Source organism: Sabethes cyaneus, chromosome 3 (genome assembly GCF_943734655.1).
Source record: "Sabethes cyaneus chromosome 3, idSabCyanKW18_F2, whole genome shotgun sequence".
In the NCBI taxonomy this organism is placed as follows: Eukaryota; Metazoa; Arthropoda; class Insecta; order Diptera; family Culicidae; genus Sabethes; species Sabethes cyaneus.
In genome coordinates, this window is record NC_071355.1 from 234,762,106 (window position 1) to 234,783,327 (window position 21,222).

The 21,222-nt window shown below is 39.0% G+C and overlaps 2 protein-coding genes across 4 annotated transcripts in view; one reads left to right on the plus strand and one right to left on the minus strand.

The window, feature by feature from the left end:
- LOC128743546 (uncharacterized) overlaps positions 1 to 6,236 on the minus strand; it is a 45,912-nt gene extending 39,676 nt beyond the window's left edge. For all 3 annotated transcript variants that reach the window (XM_053840146.1, XM_053840145.1, XM_053840144.1), the window contains exon 1: positions 6,128 to 6,236. The gene's annotated coding sequence lies outside the window, so the exon portion shown is untranslated. The remainder of the gene's footprint in view (positions 1 to 6,127) is intronic.
- The window catches only part of LOC128743547 (RING finger protein 121), a 396,237-nt gene that overhangs the window by 39,078 nt on the left and 335,937 nt on the right, over positions 1 to 21,222 (plus strand). The window lies entirely within an intron of this gene.

Genomic DNA, 21,222 nt, shown 5'->3' on the forward strand with positions numbered 1-21,222 from the left:
CATACGAGCATAGTTTATGGACTTTTCTAATAAGACAATAACAAAAAAAAAATCGACGTGTTGCATTTTCCCATAAAAATTCAATGTATATTTTACCGCTATTCTCGAACATCGCTTTCTTCAAAAGTTCATGACTATTAAATCAAACGTCATTAAACTACAATTTTGTAATGAAAATGGAAGAAAATTTCCTTAGCAATCTAGAAAGAATTAGCGGAAGGTAAGGGTGGTGTTCATACCAAAGGCTGGCAAATAAGACAAAACCATGCCTAGGGCTTACAGATCGAGAAGTCTGACTTCAAGGCTTCGTAAGCTGATGGAGAAAATCACGGATAACTGTATCTGAAATGAGTTTTTAAAAAACTCTCCGTTACACGCAAATCAACATGCATACCAATACAGTAAATCCACGGAAACCGCACTGCACTGTTTAGTGACGTTAATTGAGAAATCGCTCAAATGTCACGAGACGGCACTTTGAGCTTTTCTTGATATTGAAGGCGCTTTCGGTAACACGTCCTTCGCATCAATTAATACGGCTCTCTGTCAAAAGGGAATCCACTCTACAATCAATGAGCTGAATTCAAGCAATGCTCTCGAGCAGAGAAATTACAGCGTCATTGGGAAATACGTCGGTCACGATTTCGGTGATCAAAGATTGTCCACCGGGAAAAGTTCTCTCTCCCTTTTGACGCAGTACTGTCAAGTCGCTAGCAAGGAGCTCTGAACACCACCATGTTATGGTGCTCACAAGAGGGACTTAATGTAAACCCCACCAAAACAGTCGTTATACCGTTCACTAGGCGAATGAAACATACTATTACACCATCCATACTGTATGGTATCAGACTGAGCCTCAGTAATGGAGTCAAACACCTCGGAATAATTCTCGATAAAAAACTAAACTGGGCTGCCCACGTAGATCATACTGTTAAGAAAGCAACTTCGGCTATCTGGGTATGTATCTCACTGTTTGGCAAAACCTGGGGAGATTGAAGCCTCAACTAACCTTTTGTTCATATACTACTATTGCACGGTCTAGGATAACCTATGCTGTAGTCGTATGGTGGCCAAAGGTGACAGTCCGAGCCAAACTAAACAAAGTTCAGCGCCTGGCCTGTCTTTCAGTTATTTACCAGTGCCATGCGTACAACACCTACTGCAGCCATGGAGGCAATGCTATGCTTACTGCCTTTACATCTTCATGTAGAGAAGGAAGCAGAGCACGGTACACTACGGTTGCAAAGGAATAAAATTATACACGAAGCTGCCCAAATCGGTCATCTTCGCATACTCCGGGAGTTCAATTTGACATCCTTAGTAACCCAGTCTCTGACTGTGTGAATGCCAGGCCCAATATGCATGTTTCATATGAGGTGATTAAAACAGATCGCTCAATGTGTAACAATGGAGGGCCCGATCTTCCATCTGGAACCATCTGCTTTTTTACAGATGGTTAAAAAATGGGGGCCTGTACAGGCTCTGGAGTCTACGGACCCGGTATCAGGGAAACTATCTCATTAGGAAAGTGGTCCACCGTTTTTCAAGCAGAAATATATGCAATATAGTACAGGCATGTGAAAATCGGTACCTTTACGAACAGCCATGCAGCACTTCTGGCCCCACTCAAGTCCGCTAAATGCGTGTCCGAATTAGTTTAGGAGTGCAGCACAGCATTGAGGGAGCTCTCCCGCCAAAACAAAGTTTTATTACTTTGGGTGCCCGGTCACTGCGGAATCGCGGGCAATGAATTTGCTGACAGCCTAGCAAGACAAGGATAGGCTCAGCAATTTAAAGGCCCTGAACCATTTCTGAACACCTCTACATCCGCCGTAAAAGGCGAATTACTGACATGAGAAAAGCTAGAAATAGTATCTCGGTGGAATCAAACACAGGATTGTAGACAAGTTGAATTGTTTATCTATCCAAATTATGCAGTAGCTAAAAAAAACTACTCAATTTAACTCGTTGTAAACTACGCACAATCACGGGTATCGCTACATTTCGTTATAGAAACTTGAGGTTCTGTTTTTATACGACAGACTTCGCAGCCAGCTGTTAGAATACAGGACAATTGCAGGGCCAGTTGCAACGATCCTATTGATTCCAACAGCCTCTCCCAGCCAAGATTCGACCATACGACGACTGGCTTATTTGGCCAGCATCACACCTTTTTTTTTTTTTTTTTTGTGATGGCCCTAGACCCTATATGGTCTTTGCCTCCACCCCATACGCATCTTTGGAGTGGGAGGGACGTTTATCTCTTGGATATTTTAATATAGTTATTTCACATATTGTTGCTTATCTATTTATCAGCCATACTACTTGTTGCATCACTCTCCCGCGTATGTCCATCACAATACTATTAAAGTCTGATAATCGTATTTTCTATGATTTCATATAGATTGAGCTACCATTACTTTTCACCTGTCTCACCTTCGCAAGCAACAGGACCATTACAATTTCACCTGTCTCGCCTTCGCAAGCAACAGGATATTCCCTAGTAAAAAACGGTTCTGCCTTAGCAGACTATAGAGTGAATGACTCGACAAGTTCACAATAATCGTTGATTTAAAATTGGCTTTTCACTGTTTCAATAGCCATGCGTTTGAACTGGGTCAAATTCGTTGAACATTTGGCTTCCTGTGGCAAACTATTGTATATTTGAAGTCCTTTATAGAAAAGCGAGCTCTGAGTCGTCTGTTTCAAAAAACGGGGCAGTCTAAAGTCAGAAGCACCTCTAGTGTTGTGTCTGTGTATATCTCTACCAAACTGTATTTCTTGTGTAAGATATTCAGGCAATATACCAATTTTCATTTTATGTATAAACATCAAGCTGTTATATATTATTCTTTGTTTCACTGACATCCATTGGAGCATATCTAACATAAGATTCGTTGATGTTAACCGTCCACATCTGAGCAATAGTCTCATTATCTTATTTTGCAACCTTTGAAGCCTTTGCACTTGCGTATCTGACGCCAGCAACAGCACCGTTGCACAGTAATCAAAATGCGGCAATATAACTGATCTTACATATGTTAGCTTGGACCAAAACGTTAGATATCTATTTATCCGACACAGTACTCCATACTTTATGGCAATCTTTTTTATAACGTAATCCACGTGTTCAGAGAAATTAAGCTTTTCGTCCACTTGTACTCCTAGATACTTAGAAACAGTCACTCTTTCTATTACCTCTTCGTCTATTTTGAGTTCAACATTCTGAGTAAATTTTTTATTTCCTATAATCATCCACTTTGTTTTCGATACATTCAAGCTTAGTTTTTTCCGTTTCAAATACTCTGCGATCTGCTTGAGGTCAATTTCAGCTTCTCGAATTGCCGTGTCTAAGTTGTCACTGGCCCAATAAATTGTGGCATCATCTGCAAAGAGTTTCAGGTTTCCATGTCTCAAGCAAGTTTTTAGGTCGTTGATGTATAAAATAAAAAGTAAGGGTCCTAATACGCTTCCCTGTGGTACTCCCAAATCATTCCTACGCGAATTCGAAACAGCGTTTCCGTATTTAGTCCTTTGACTTCTATTAGAAAGATAACTGTTAAAACACCTCGAAGCCACCTGGCAGGACATCAAGTGTGGAGCCTAAATCCCAAAACGATCATTGGCTTTATTAACCATGTAGGATCGAATTGGGGCACAGAATTACAACTATCCAGTTTAACTCCATCAATGGGTATGAGCGGTCCGTAAACACAGCAATCGGGGCCTGCCACAAAAGACGATCATTAAGACTCTCGCAGTGGCCTTTTCACCCAATGCCCTTCTGGCATGCAAAAGAAGCGGAAGAGCGGAAGAGAAATGATATTAATCACTGCATATTTACGTCCTCCAAACTCGGTGTTTACAGTCCAGTAGTATCAGGGAAACGGGCCCCAGTCGAATGTCTTTGAATCATTGCTCATAAAAATCATAGCATGTATTGGATTGGTAGATTTGAACCGCGCACTTTTGTGCTTTAATGCATAAACATAATTAAAGCAAACCACGAGAAAACATCAGAGTTTCCCTGGCGAAAATGTGCATTTGGAAACAATTTAACAAAATCAAGAACAAAACTACTGCTATGCTGTTACCTTGCAGAGATGAAGGATTGTTTTTTTTTATCAACCCTTCCCCTACGTTGAATACATTTTACCAATTCGCTCCAATCTTATCAGGAGCACATCGTTGCCACAACACAATGCATTTTCTTTTCACTACTCTACCAATGAAATGGCCAACATGCCCATCATTACAACCGAACACGTGCGTTCAGAAGCGTACTTCTCTAACGCCAACCTGTTCGACCTTTCGGGACAAGGGTTTGTCCCTTTATCTGGCGTACTTCCCAAGTAGTAACATCAAATTGATCTAGGTTTAATCATCGTTGAGAATATTTGACCAGTTGGGACGCTGGAAGTATTGTCACTTTTCCTGACCTGCTTTTCTAACACAGACATAATATTGGTTTTGGTTTTGGAAAAAAATCTTCGACTTGCTGGGACGAGGGGATTTTATCACTTTTTCTGGCGTACTACCCAAGCAGAGACATCAAATTGGTATGTGTTTAATCGTCATAGTCGTCATCATTGATCTGTTCATTTTTTGGCAACCATCAATGACCCTCCCTTACGTGATTTTCCGCTCTTTCGCCTGGTCCCATTCTGTTGAATCCTATCAACATCTTTTTCTCATTACTTTCTTCTTGCGTCCTCTACGTTAATTGTAAAAAACTACCGTTATAAAAAATATATTTAGTATTAACCAGATTATTTCAAAAGACGTCGAAAGGTGTATCCAAGATCGTTTTCAAACAATTCTGTGGTTTGATACCTCTTTTGCCATTTTGAATTTTAATATTTTCTCATTGAAGATCAATCTAATGTGGTTCTTTTAAGACTTTTTACACGAAAATTTTACAAAAATCAATGGGGTTAAAGACAAAAATGTAATTGCAAGTGCCCCAATTTTGGATATCGAAGACGCAAAGATTAAAACACTTAAATTTAAACGGCCAAAAAACTATTTTACCAAACAGCTTTTTAATTGGAAACGTGAAGACTGGGCATCCAGTCTAAATGTTATGCACTAAACTTTTTGTCTGTTTGAAATAGAAAGTAATAATACCTCTTAATTGCGGTTATTAGCGTTTAAATCGACTCAGCTGTCTCCAAGAAACACGCACACGCATTCTTCAAATCCAACTATTGATTTCACATTTTTCGAAAATTTTATTTGCATTTATGAAAAAATCCTGAATGCACCATACATTTGAAAATCATGCAAGTAAATCAACTACTATCTGATTTAGAACATCAGATAACAGATATCAGCAATCTAGCTGCTATGAATTTTCAATCAAAATGCACCCAACAAGTGTACACCCGCCCAACAACGTGCAAAGGAAGACATAAACTTATTTCCGTTCACAAGCCGGCGTTCCAATTGCATTGAAATAACCTGTGAAATCATGATTTCGTTTCTTCCAAGCAGTCACTATACTATACTATACTTCGAAGCACTAATCGATTTCCAATATGACATCCACCACCACAGGTCACGTATAGACCTGTACCCGCACGCTAACGCTGTCAGTCAGACGACCTTCGAGGCTGCTGAAGTTTATTTTTTGTTTTGCCAAAAACCACCAAAATTACTCGAGCAAACAAAGTGCTTCGAGTAAATGCCTCTAGCCTGCGCGCACATTTGTTTACTGTTCCGCACATTTGTAGCCTTAAAACATCGACCGTGTCACCTTCTCCTTCCTACGTTCGCTCGGAACAGATCCGATTTGGCTGGCGACGACGGAGAGTTCGTACCTAGGTGCTAACGGTGATGCTATTCGTCACTTCAAATCAATTGGCAGCCAGCACTCGATGGCCGACTTTCTTTTAGCGGATGGAGGTGTCCTAATTACAAGAAGAAAGCAAAATACGACGCAAAAATTCTTGAGCTCGTTTTTGTTCACTTGATTACAGTTTTTGATTGGTAAATAACACTAATTATTATGTTCAAACAGTTCACGAAATACACCGTTTCCACAGTTCAGCACAGATCACTGAGCCGTATTCAAGTCACGCACCCCGGGATGACACATTTAACACGCCCTACTGTGCGGAGGAATTACCGCTAAAAATGTCGCGTCGTAATTTTTGCACTACCGGACCGATTTCGAAACTCAATTAAATTAACAACTTCGAACAATTCGATAAACAACAGAACACAACGCGTCGTTGCGAAAGCTGCACAGAAACACTACTGTGCGCTCCAACCAAAGACTGAGACTGACGTACACGCTAAGCTTGAAAGTGCAACTGAAGGCTAAGCCTGCTTCGATCACCAGCTTAACCGAGGTAACCAAACCATGTGCACATAAGCATCAGCGCATGCATGTAAGAACCGCAAAGACATGGCATCGGGTCGGGGGCTCGGTGAGAATCACCGCAACACATGACGACGGAGTGCACTCAGTTCCTAACACGTTGGTGAAGTACCTTTTCCGATAGCACCTTGAAACTTCTGTCTGCTCTTTGATCCCCACTATTCTTCTCTAGTTATCACTAATCGAAGAATCACTAATCCGAATGCACTAAACCGCAGCTTGTCACTACCGAAGAGCAATGTTGCAGCTACTAGCGGCAAAACCAGAGAGCATGAAGCAGAATGTTCAAAGTACGCAGCCAGTCGTTGAGCCGCGATTACGTTGCAACAACACTATACCTAACCTGTATACACTTGTTTCTAACTTCGAAAGAATCACCCACCGAATAGGTTGTTCTGAACTTGACGACCTTCTTCCAACAACTTCGCACGGTGTACTGAGTCGTGTCGCACGATCTGCACAATGTTTTATCACTTTTGGCTGGGTCGGAATTGGAACCGTTCGTTCGATCGATTCATCTTTTCCGTTTTCTCCTTCGGCGACGATCCGCGCTCCGCGTGCGTGGTTCCGTTTCGCGATCGCGATGAAGGCGATGATGGTAACCGGTGTACGCGATGGCGACGCACTACGGCGCCAGATCATAGTTTTACGGTTTTTGTTTTGTTTACTGTCCTCTACACCACCGCACCGCACCGGTGCGGTGTGCGGTGGGACGCACCATACCCGCGCTTCTGTGTTGGGTATCGGTAACTGGGTTCAAATAACCGATTAAAATTGCTCGCCGGACAACCGTTGTCCGCGGTGACATTTTTTCCTTTCGCCCAAATGTTTGTTATTGTTTACGATGCTTTTTCGCATTTTCGTAATTTGCATGCAAATCCCAGGTGGTTACCGTGATCGAAATCACTAACAGGATCGTTGATCCGAATTCCACGAAGGTAGATCGAGGAAAACAAAAACAAAAATAAATCAAAATAAATGCGTCTTTATTGGGTTGGATCCGACTGGATATCGAATTCGTTTATTAACCTGACTCGTCCTGGTTTGGAGGAGTCAATAACTGCTGTAAAAGCGCTCGTCAGCTAACCCAAAAACGAATATCGATAAGCACAAAAAAGAGCAGGTATTTCAGTGTCATTCTGCAAGGCTCTGAATAACGAACTCACTGAATAATTTTTTTCATGAATACGGTAGTATTTAAAGATAAATAAACAACTTTCTCACAAAGAAACAGGATATTTGCTCTAGCAGACTTTTGCAATAACATGAGAAAGCTTCGACTAGGGCTGGTGATAAATTCCGATGAGTTTAGTAGAATTATTGAACCGAAAAATGTCAACAAAAACAAAGAGCGCCGTACAAAATTCAACAAAACAAAAGCAAATCAGTGCACAGTGGGATTTTTTCCCGAATAAAGCCATTTGTCCCAATATTTTCAAGTCTCGTTGGGCTACATCTAATCTTTTGATGTTAAAGGAAAGACTTTTTATAAGGATTCCAATGCAGTAATGTTTGTTCAGCAAAAAACATCGATTTTAGCTCAGCAGGAAACAGCGAGAATAATTTTGTACATTTTTTCACATTGAGAAAATAATTTAAATTGCGCCTTATTTAGCCAAGACTGCCTGAAGCAGCCGCATGCTGTGAACAAGCACCCTAAATTTTTATTTTGACATCAACAGATTGCATCCAACTCAAAAGCAAATGACTTTATTTCGGAAAATAAAAATTCTGACTATGCAAGTTGTAAGATTGTATTTCCTTTCCAATTGTGCTGTTGTAAGTTTGTATTTCATTTCCAATTATTTCGGTTGAAACCGCAGTACTTTTCATATCAAATTCTTCGTAGAGCAGTTAATTTACGTCACATGAAAAATTACAAAAAAATGTCGTACGAAAATTCGCAAGGCACCTGTTTGGTACAAAACAGGGATGAGACTCGAAAGAAAGAATATCGTTACTTGGAATCGCAATTTATCAGATGAATGTATTAACGAATATCTATATCGCAACTAAAACATTAATAAGTACTTCGATATGTGTTGGTCACGGAACTGGGAGTATTTTGATAAATTTTTGTACGAACCTTTTTTTTTGTAAATGCGCACAAAAAAATTTGTTTTCTTCAGAAAAGTTGTAGAACAAACTAAAATGTACAACTTTGCTGAATATAGTAACTTTCTGCCGCTTCCTGCTTGCGAAATATGACGATTGTTTAACAGCATTTAAAAATCAATACTTCTCAATAATTTTGCAACCGAATTTTTTTATTACTTCAAAATGTTCTACAAAGTTGTTCAATATCTTAGGATACGCATTTTATCTGAAAACTAGGATGCAAATTTAATGAGTATAGGGAGGAATGTTTGATGCGGAGAATGATTAATTGAGTGAACTGGAAAATTTTGATATAGATCAAAAATATATTGGGTTGTGCAATGCCAGATGGGGTTCGCACTCAAATGGTGCTCGACTGTTTTACTTATTAAACTATCGGCACCCGTTGTATCAAGTAGTCTACTAATACCTAATTTTGTTACTATTCGCTGGATTCTATCATACCGCATATGCTTTCTGTTTCTTATTTTTGTCTCATTTTCCTTCTTTTTCACACTGTTTTTCCTTGTTTTTTCAGTGTGTTGTTTCTTTATCCTCTGTTCCTTTTTTCTTCTTTTCCTGTCCCGTTTTTCGCCCTCTTTCTGCGTCCGTTTTTTGTCTTTTATCCTCCCTTTTTTCTGGTTCTGGGCCTATTTTTTCTCTTTTCCTGACGCGAGAGAGCGAAAAAAACTGGCATGCGGAAAGTAAAATGAAAGAACAACGTGACAGCATGGGCGGGAAAACGAGACATAAAAAAGAAAAAAGTGGAAATGTGTAAAGTGGGAGAGAAAAAGAGAGAAAACGAGGCAAAAAACGAGAAGATGAAAAACAAAAAATAAAAGAAGAAAAACGAGAGTAAAAAGCAGAAACCACAAAGAAAATGTGAAAAATAGGATATACTGGAAAGAAAAGAAAAAAAAGAAAAAAAACGAGAGAGAAAATGCGGTTAAGAAAAAGAGAAAATACATACGCTAAAAACTGGAGAAATGAGAACAGAAAAAGAGGAGAAACGACACAGAAAAAGAAAAAATGAAAACAGAAGATCCGAAAAGAAAAACAGAACGAGACACGAGATAAAAGAAAATTTTGACCGAAAAAAAAACTTGAAATGGGACAGAAAATGACAAACAACGAGACAGGGCAAAAATGAACCTAGAAGCGAAAAAAAACAAAAGATAAAAGACAACAAAATGGAAAAGAACAATCAGGACGCAGGGAAAGGACGAAAAACGGGACAGGAAAGAAGAAACAAGGAACAGAAAAGAAAAACCAGAAAGAATACGGTACAAAATACATATGCGGTATGATAGAATCGAGAGAATAGGAACAAAATTAGGTATTAGACTACCTGGTACAACGGGTGCAGGTAGTTTAATTAGCAAAACAGACGAGCACCAATTGAATGACCGAGAGTGTGAACCCGACCTGGCATTAGACTGAGAAAAAGAAAAACGAGGATAAGATGTGAATGCAGGGAAAGATAAACGTGTAAGACACATCCTGTATTTCTCTGAAATCCTTATTGGTGTTTGATTGTAGTGGTGAGATCTGGTGTATAAAACTGCATTATGAGCTTGTCGCGCTCTCCATCCTTGTTTTACCGTCTAGCTGAAACATCTTCAAAGGTGAGTTGACATAGATAGCAATTACAACGAGAGTGAAAAAGAAGGAAAACGAGACAAGAATACAGAACAAAAAACAAAAAAAAACAAAAGGAAAAAGAAGAACAGCGAAAGAGAACAAGGAAAACCGATAAAGGAAATGGGTAAAACGGGAAAAATAGGTTAAATGGATTATAAAAGGAGAGATATGAGACAAAAAACGGGAAAACGGAAAAGAAAAAGAAAAAAAGATAAACAGGATGAATGAAAAAAGGGGAAAGCGGAACCAACGAAAACCAAGAGGAAAATGAAAAAAGTTAGAAGAAGACGAAAACTGGAAATATAAAAAAGAACAAAAAACAAAAAACGGGAAAATGGAACAGAAAAAGAAAAAAAAAAGATAAACAGGATGAATAAAAAAGGGGAAAGCGGCACCGACGAAAACCAAGAGGAAAATAAAAAGAGTTAGAAGAAGACGAAAACTGGAAATATGAAAAAGAACAGAAGAAGAGAAAAGACGAAAAACGGGAAAGAAAATAATAAAAAAAACTAGTTTAAAGCGTGCGACAAAACAGGACTGAAAATAAGAAAAAATAGGACAGGAAGCGAAAAACAACAGAAAGAAAAATGAGAAAAAAAATGAGAGAAAAAGAAGAAAAAAATGAGAGCAAAATAAAAAAAACAGTACAGATAAGAAGAAAAACAGAACAGAAAGTGGGAAAACGGGACTGGAAGAGCAAAAAACGGAAAGAAAAGAGGTACAAGGAGAATAAGACGAAAAATGTTAATCCTAATTTCAAGTAAATTTTCGGGTCCATATGCGATTTGAAGTAATATTTCAAGTTCAAATTAGTCCAACATCAAGTTTAATTTAATGTCCACTGCCAAGCTCAATTTCAAGTTCAATTGCGTGTGCGATTTTAAGTCCAACTACAAATCTAATTAGAATTCAATTTTAGGTTCAATTTGAAGTAAAATTTCAAGCACAATTTGAATGCCGATTTTGATTTTAATTTCTAATATTATTGCAAGTCTACCCAACAACCATTTTTCTTGAATAATAACTTATTCAATCGTTGTATAGCTAATTACCGGGTAATAAGCGCTTGATCAGCTGTTATTCAACAGAAATGTTTGTTGGGATAATCTTTAGTCCAATTTCAACTTTGATTTTATATTCAATTGCACCCAAAAGTGCGGACTTTTCAACCTAATCGGCCAGTATTTTTGTGATAAGTAATAATAGATTCGCGATCCTAGCATTTCTCTGTTTTTCGATTTGGGTTTCGATTCGATTTTTTTACCGATATCTTTGAAACACAATTCCATTTTTGAGCAGCGGTAGTCGATACGATTGAGAAAAAATGTTAAACAATAACTAAATTTAACATTAAAAAACAACATTTTATTCAGGTACATTTAAATTCCGCTAGCTTAAAGTTAAAATTTACTGCTTGCTTGCTTTCATTTTATCAACGAACTGTTGCAGCTTCTCGCGCAGCATCGTGTCCTTCGCTTCCTTGCTTAGCCCCGGTTGTGACACCAGGTTTCGCACGTCTCCGATGGCCGACGACAGTACGTCCAACTTTGGTACGTCAGCGCGACGGCCATGGTCATGGTCGTGGTCCACTTCGGGAGGAGTGGTTCCTTGCGGTGACGATGGCAGATGCAACTTCAGCTCATCGAGTTTCGTTAGAAGTGCGACTAGAATATTTACCACATTGGTTTCGATGTTAGTGTCGATATTCGCCTTCAGGTTAACTCCCACGCTGACGATGTCACCAACGTTGTTGTCACGGATGGATACCGGATCGCAGAGAGCTGCTCCCGTCAAGGCCAGCAGGACGACGGTGGTGGTGGCGATAATGCACTTCATGCTGGTGCTGCTGGTACGGTCCGGTGACTTGTTGATTTGAGTCTAACTCAGTTGATTGCTGGAATTGGTTTAAGCTTACTACTCTGAAAACAATCAGTTTAAATATAACAACAGACACCGAGATACCGCTCAATCAATCAGTAATTGAATGAGAACAATCGACTTCCGTTGTAATTGGTGGCTTATCGCGTATTTTGCAGCTTTCAGATAAACCTGAGTAAATGAGTCACATGGATCCACTAACCGAGAGGTGCTTCCCACGATGATAAGTGTTTGATCTTGATTTGGTCAGTTGAAGAACACTTTAATCAGTCATGTATTACAGTGTGTCATTGTGCAGATAAGAGTGTGTAATTGTTTTCAATTTGATTCTGCGACCTGCTGATCATTGTTATGAAATCGGGGGGAAAAAGATAATGTCACATGAATTATGTGTAATCAATTCAGATGAATTGATCCATCCAAAACAACAATTTCATATGAATGATAGCTGCAGTTCTAGCTTGGCTAACAAAAATGCATCAAACAAAATATACCGATTTCGAAAAACGGAAACGGAAATTCGATGGAACCAGTTCATACTGGTATTCTATAGAACGAGGTTTTTCCATCATATCTTATCACTGCAGTTATGATTGACAGGAGTCCAAGTAAACTAGGTCACCATAGATCGGTTTAATAAAATACAAGATGCTATATCTTTGCATAATTCCATTTGTAAGGGAAAATACTTATCATCTCAGGGACTTCATTAGCTACACTACACATCTAGTATAGCAACATGCCGCCTTTGGGGGCACTACCTACAACAGAGTTTATATTACGTAGATTAAGGAACTTTACCTTGCGAACACTTTAACTTTCCGGCCCGCTAGCCGCGGATTAGTTGATAACGAATCAAGCCAGGACCAGGCAATTAAGAGTTTCAGTTTAAAATGGTTACATAACCTTCGCGTGCACATAGAGAGATACTGGAAGTTGCGGTAGAAAACTCTTCTAAGCTACAAGATCAGGGAACGTACATATGGGCTGCCCTCTCTTAACCGATAATGAATGTCTTCAACCGATAATGAAGGTTCAACGAAGTGCTCGCAGAATGATTTATCAACATCCTATCAAATTTCGCTAGTCTCATAATTCTTGACACTATTTTTCGACGAAAATTCATATCAACGACACTGTTAATACTTAATAATCAATCATCAATGAAGCGCGTTAGATAACTGTTCCGAGTACTCAACAAAGTTATAGTAAACATCTCCGACTGCACAGGGTGGCCAAGTTTTTTCGTATAATACTGTAACTCATTGCTTCAGCTTATCAAGCTCGTATAATTGGCAATTAAGATTTTAATTTTATTTTAAAGAAAAATCTAGCAGATTTTCAATAGGCCAACTATCACATCTGTACACAAAAATAGCCTAGCGTAGTGGTTTTGTAACCTTTGATTACAAATCTCATATGAAATTAGCTTTGCCTATATAGTATAGTTATCTCAATCTGCTCAAATTTCCTTAGTCCTCAAATCCTAAGTTCTCCTCCGAGTAATCTGTCGACAGTGTGACTACAGTCAGTGTCCCACAAGTCCACGGACGGAAGGATTACTTACAGGGAAAGTTTTTTTTATATGGATATCGATTATTGCTAGGAAGAGTAAAAGTTGGTTAAACTGAAAATTTGATGTTGGACAAAAAATATCAATATTTTTTTTAGAAACGGTGGTTCTACAATTGATGGAGGGAAAAGGTAGGGGTAAGTAAATCAAGCGTGACCACCAACCCCCCCCCCCCCCTCACCTTCCCGCTCTTTCCCCTACACTCCAAAAAATTTTCAATACTTTCCCCTACCGTCCCTCCATCAATTGTAAAACCACCGTTTCTAAAAAAAATATCAATATTAATGCCTGACCGCATTTCAAGGTCAAAGACAAAAACACGAGTTTGGTCAAAAAATATCGACTAAGCGAAGGTGAGGGTCGAACTTACAGTTCTCAAGTGCTCTCGAGAAGGTGCTGCGAACAACACTTGGAGTACGAACTGAAAGCCAAGAGTGGCGGAAGTGTATGAATCGCAAGCCACAACCCACAAGCACTGCTTAGTGAAATTCCCATCGTACTTCTGACAAAAGTCGGCAGGGAACGGTGGTCTGGATACGCCATAAGGATGCCGAACCGACAAGAACGGTTTTCTTGCTCAATGTGCAACATGGCTAGACCATATTGACAGCGACTTAAACGGCGCGGAAATTGACGAAGAGTGGCCTAAGATCGATTTGAATCGAGACGACCTACTGGAGACTGCTGTATGCTGAAGACGATGACGGCCATGGCTTGTGACACGTTCAGATTTTGGGAGATACTCATAAGAACAAATGTTCCGAAGACACTTTATTGCTAAAATGAAATCAAAAGACGCTTGGAAAAAGCTTCTTGCCCTTTTAAACCGAGTGGAACACCTACTATATAAAACGGCAAGAAAGGGAATCTGACTATCGAGAGATCGGAAGTAATCAGGCATTGAAAAGAACATTTCGATGTGCCGTTAAACGACGAAGAACACAGAGTCGTGGACATAATAGATATTGAGGTCTAACCAAGATCCAACTTTCAACGAAAAGAAAATAGCAACGAGAGATCTGCAAACGGCAAAGTAGCTGCATAATTTGAAAGTCGGGAATGGCTGTATTGTGAAATATACAGCAATTACTAGAAGACTAGCTGGAAAGTTTTATACGCCTTCAATTCAGCATACAAGATGCTCTCCCGCATCTCGTTTCAAAGACTGTGGCCGTTACAGGAGTCTCATGTTGACCAATACCAATGTGATTTTCGAGAAGGACAAACCGGATCAAATGTTCTTTTTTCTTTTACTTATATATGACTCTGCACGTGATCATGACGTAAAATCTTTTTTGGAGAGGTCATATAAGTAGAAGAAAAAAGAAGTACACCCGGTGGTGGTAAATCACTAGATTTGCCGGAGCGACTGACGGCAACATACTGCCTGTTCCTATCGCACTAACCGAGTAGATAACAGTCTACCTTCTCTGCGGCAGAAACAAAGAGCAGTTACACAAAAACAATATTGTCGCCGAAGAAGTGTATGGTGCGTGTGTGGAATGCTAGAAATGGAAGAATGAAATAAAACTAGGTATTAGGCTATCTAAAAGAAGGGTGCGGCGCTAGTGTAAAGGTAATACACTTGACTAGCAAGATACGTGGGTGCGAGTCCCTCCTGCCATTGCACAAACCAATATATTTTTGGTCTGTATACCGAAATTATTATTACTTTTCAAAAAACGGATAAAATACTCTTTAAAATGCGACAGATCATCGATAAGTATTGGACCCGTCGACCCACCTTCGGATTTTAGACTTCAAGACAGCATACGATTCAATAAAACGAAAATACGCTGATTGATGGTTCCATGTCAAGAGTCAGTGGACGAGGTAGTGGACGAGACATCGGTTCGTGACGATATGTGTTTGTGACTACCAAGTCTCACACGCTCTTTGGTTTCGCGTACGACATTACTATTGATAATCGTAGAGCAGCGTAAAAAGTTTTCAAACCGTGAATCCTTTAATGGGTAGCTTCCCAGCTAGCATTTTCATATGTATAAAAAAGATAAAAATCAGCATTACGTACAGATATACATGCTAATAAATCGTATTTGAACGATAATTTTCGTACATTGATATACGAGTTGGTGCTAGCTGGGTTGTGGCTGCAAACAGGATCTTATCACTGATTCCGTAACCAGCTAAAGTTTGTTTGTAGCCTGCGGGTTTGCACAAAACTCATAATTTTCAAGACACTGGTTCTTTCGGTGGCACTCTAAGGCCCCGAAGCGTGGATCTCGAAGGAAGTCAACCGACGAGCGTAGTTCTTCGTGTCTTTGATTGTAAGACCCTGCGATCAATTGTTGCCGGTAAGTAGAGGGTGAAATCTTGTTCCAACTGTGTAAATACGCGGTTGTTGTCAAACGTAAAACGCGTAAAACACGGTAGACTATAATAGGCCGGACTCCCAACGAGAATGCCGGATGCACGACCAGTAGAGATAATATTCAGCGAAGAAACTATAAAAGGTTGATGGCTTCCAGGCAGACCGCACACAGTATTTTTAATATTTTTATCATCATTCGAAGCTCAGGTAGTTCGACAGCTTGCCAAATCTGGCAAAAACATCACGGGATGGTGGTGGGATCGAATGAACGGCAAAATTCGTTTTTGGAGACACTCCTTTTGGAACAGTTCCGACATCATTGTCTTATTTGTATCGCAAACTTTCGTTTTTCTGCCACAGCTGCTAATGCCCTGCCAAATCATAAATTTTCGTGGAAATTTGTCGGCAAAGACAAATTTAAATTTGCTTGGAACATCCCCCATGCCGTTGCCTTGTGTCAGCCTTGACATAGGTTTCATCGGCCATCAGAAGACACCCATCGAACTTGGTTAGCACGGGGTCGTATAAGTTTCGAGCACGGATTTTGGCCACACTATTCTGTTTTATGGTTCGGCTTAGCTGTTTGCTAGCTCGATACGAATTGATTCCTTCCCGGATTCGAATTCTCCTCACGTTACTATGGGCAGCACCGAATTTTCTGGCCAAATCACGGTCCGACAGATTGGGATTTCTCTTGATAGTCTTCAAAATCTTGTCACGCAGTTTCCGGTCGACAGTTCCACTCCGATGATTAGCTTGAGGTTTCCGATCGTCGACAATGTTTCCTTATACCGTTTGATAACGCGCCATACGGTATTTCTGGGCAATTTCAGCTATTTAGCTAGCCTACATGCAGACCACAATGGATTTTCCAAATAACTGTGCACAATTTTTTGCCTTCTTTCGGCTTCCATGTTGTTTGTTTACAAAATACAGTCGTTTTGCGGAATGTCAAAAATACATAGGTGAAGCTGACAAAATTTCCGACACGTGGGCGCCAATTACTTCCAAATTCCTCCACCAAGAGCGCCAGAATAAGAGCAAAAGTTTGTTCCAATTCTAAATGAAGCAAGCTTTAAAATTCACAAATAAAAAATTCTAAAAAAAATTCTAAACGTTCAGATATAGGTATCTCAGTAAAAATACTTTTGTATAAAACTTGTTTATTTTAGACAAACTTCCAACTTACCTTATCTTCTTTCTGTTAAAAAAAACGTGCAGAGAAATCTAGAATTACGTTTAAACTGTGCACACGATTTTTTCATTGTTATCAAACGTTCTACAAAACTATTCAGCATATTAAAATACACATTTTTTCTAAAGACTGTTTGTTGCTAGGATGCATATTTAATGAGTTATTAAATATTTAAGAAAACAAATTCGCATGAACGGTATGAACGTGGTACCTACTAAGTGGTAAATAACGATCAGATCATTTTCAAAATTATTATTATTCGCCATAGTTAGCTTAAAACGCTTTCACGTATTGATGATTTGGAAAAGAATAGATAAATAGATAATCTACTGAGGCGACAAAAACAACTTTGTAGACAGACTCAACAGCCTAAAACTAAAAGGAGGAAAATCATTTCACTTTTCAACAGCATTTGTTTAACACATTCTCTGCCGAACTCGCTTCATAGCACCGCACCGGATGGAATTGCAACACTTCTCGACAAAAGTGCATGCTATGGACTCAGATCTACAGAAACCGAAAACGAATGAGTACAATCGATTCGGATCCTTCAAAAGAGAATTCAAAATTAAATTCCATCATTAATGAGTTGATTTTGCCTCGCCTATTATTTCTATTTACCTGTATGAGGCTGAGCCTGCAGAAGAGCGGCCTTAATAATGATTGAGAAACTCATTGCAAAGTTCATTAACCACTGTTTATCGGTCACTAGTTGAAAGATTCTCGCTGAACATAGAATCGAAAAAAACATTTCTTTATAAAACTTTAGACTTGAAGTTTTGAGCGTCCTGCTTTTCATGTTTAATTTTGTCTTACAATTTCGTCCTATTGTCAGTTGAGAATAACATTTTCAGAAGAGTGAAAATAAAAAAAAATCTTTTTTTATGTTTTCATTATTATCTTCTACATCGTCTACTTTTTGGAAATCCCTACGACCATAAACAATTAATATTGCAAACGATTACCTGCTGTGTGATCCCACGTTATAGTAATCTCATCCTGTCGAAAAAGTCCCGAATCATCCAGGTGCTTTCATCGCATGACACATGCGCGATTGACTTTATCGCAAATTGAAACAATCGACACGCGATACAAGCGCGTACCGATTTATGTTACATTACGGCAAGGTTTTTCTTATCAGTTATCAGTCTCGCAGAGCTACCTTAAATACTCGTACTCGCTGGAAGCGAAATCATTCAGCTCTCGATAGCAGTTCAAGTTACAAACATTATCTGTTAACTTCTCAAACCAAACCCTCAAAAATGAAGTGCACCATCGCAACCTTCACTCTGCTGGCCCTGTTCGGAGTGGCCGTCTGTGGACCAATTTCCATCAGTGACAACAACGTCGGCGACATCATCACCGTTGGCGTCAACGTGGAGGCCGACATCAAGACCGACATCGAAACCAACCTGGTCAACATTCTGGTAGCCATTCTGACGCACATCGGAGACCTGAATCTGTCGGAACTGCCGTCACTGCCACAGCTTCCGGAATCTCCAGAACAGCCCCCCGTAGAGGCCGCTCTCCCAAAATTGGACTTCATGAAGGCAATTGGTGAGGTAAAGGAACTGATCTCTCAACCAGGCCAAACCAAGGAGCAGAAGGAACAAGTTCTGACAGAACAGGTGCAAAAATATATTAAGCTGCTGAGTGGCAAACAGTAAAAAGTTTATATGACTTTTACCAAGAAATAAAGTACCTGATTTGTTTTACCAATGTACTTTTTAAACTAGTCAATAAATAAATTTCTAGCACATTTACTTCCTTGGTTTCATCACTCAATATAATTCCTCCCGCTATCTCAACCATTACGTTCCGAATTTGGTCAAGGCCGGTTGGAAAGTCCCCGCTGAAAAAATCGTTATTGCGTGATTTGCATGCGGTTTAACATTCTATTTTTTGCGCACGGACTACGTTCTTGACAGGATTGCCCACGAGGGTGATGTCACGCGGATAATCGTATAATGTTAATGGCAAAATCAGAAGCGCCACGCTGAGCTTGTGCTTGTCCGGTTGGTTATCAATCAATCCGTTATTACCGAAATGGCAATTTTATGCTTGACTGAAGAACTTTTCGCTGCCGCTCCGGCTCTCGTACCCAATTTGCACCTAGCAGCCCCACCCCGTAGGAAATATTTTGACCTTTGTACTGAAACAGAGCCAGACAGCCAAACAGATGTGAACATCTTGTCGATTGGTCAAAATTGTTTTTGTCACAACTTATCCAAACTACAGAAGAAGAACTCCTGGCACTTCGGTTCTTTCCAATCCGAAAAACAAAATTCGAACGAACCCGCAAACGGGATTTCGATATTAAAACATCTTCTTTTGCAGCCACAAAAAAATAAATAAATATGTAAATGAGGTAGTTCTGAACAACACGGTACACAAACAAGAATTCACTGGAAAGGGGAATTTGGCAAATAAATCCAATCTGGAGAGAAGCGCTTTTTTCGGCGGCTGTTTTCGACCATGGCGTCATCAATTTTCGCTCGAACCTCTTCCGTCTGCTGTTTGGCGTTTTGAAAACAAACAGCCGCACAAGTTCAGAAAAACAAACGCAGTAACATTCCAGAATGGCACTTTTTATACGGTCGCTAATTTTATGTATCAGTTATAAATTTTATGAATCTTAAATAAAACTTGAAACTGTCGCATGAATTATATAAAATTTCCGAGTTTTAGTTGAAATCAAACTAAACCCGGTACAAAATATTAAATCATTAGAAAAGAAGCGTTTTGATTAAAAAAACAAAAGGAAATAAATGAAACAATAACATTTACATTTAATTTGTATCTGTATTTGTATTTTTGGTTGATTCATTTGACAACTTTGACATTATCTTAATGAATATGAAACTTAAATTTAGAAAAAAAATATTGTAGCATCCAAGACTTCGTCAAATAATGCAGACCAAATAGTTCTTCGAAGAACTATGTAGTTCAAAGAACTGAATTTTCTATCTTTATCGAGTGCTGAACTATAAGGCATATTCTTTAAAACTTCTTTAAAAATTGGTTTTTCATTCTTAGCTTTTGTTAGTTGCATTTTACAAGTATACAATGTTCTGGGCAATTATCGAAGCTCTCAAAATACACGTTTTTGCAGAAGACCATAAATCTCTTGGACCTTTACTTGCCGAGTCATCGCATATTCAAGCTTTAAATTTCCATAGCTTCACGAACCCATGGGGTAAAATGGGGCAAGCGGATTTATGAAATCAGCACTTCATCTTAAAGCTTAAGTCGAGTACTATAAACTTGTATGGGTTCCTCTTGTCCCCAACCACTCAAATGAGAGTGCGGCAAGCATACGTTTTATGTGTTTCGCGTTCACTAAAGGTTCGATACACATCCATTTTTTTGTGTTATCGAGTGCAGAGCTATAGAGCATTTTCTTTGGAAATTCTTTAAAAATAAGTTTTTCATACTTAGCTTTTGTTGGTTGCATTTTACTGGAATATATGATTCTAGTCGACTATTAAAGGACGCAAATACACGTTTTTGCAGAAGATTGCAAATCTCTAGGACCTTTCCTTTAAAAGTTATCGCTTTTGCCTCGTGAAGTTAAGGAACAATAAAGCTTAAATAAGCGATAACTTTGTAAGGAAAGGTCAAGGAGATTTGAAATCTTCTGCAAAAACATGTGTTTTGAGTCTTTCAATAATCGCCTAAAACCATATACTCTTGTAAAATGCAACCAACATACGCTAAATATGAAAAACTTATTATTAATAAATTTTCAAATAAAATGCTCTACAGCTCTGCTCTCGATAGAGATATAAATGTCATTTCTTTAGCAAAATTGTTTATCTTTATATTTTCTATAACTTTGCCAATGAAACCATGTGTCTATCTACGAACACAAAACAAATGAACGTGTATCAAGCTTTTCGCGAACGAGAAACACATAAAACGTAGCTTCGATAAGTTCGAAAACAGACACTGAGGAAGCCTGCAAGTCGTAGGCGAAATACGTATCTGTCATGAATAAAATACACATAGTAGAATTAAATTGGATAAGTTTTCTTATTTTTTATTTTTAGGCTTCGATAATTGCCTAGAACATTGGATTCTTGTAAAATGCAACTAACAAAAGCTAAGGATGAAAAACCAATTTT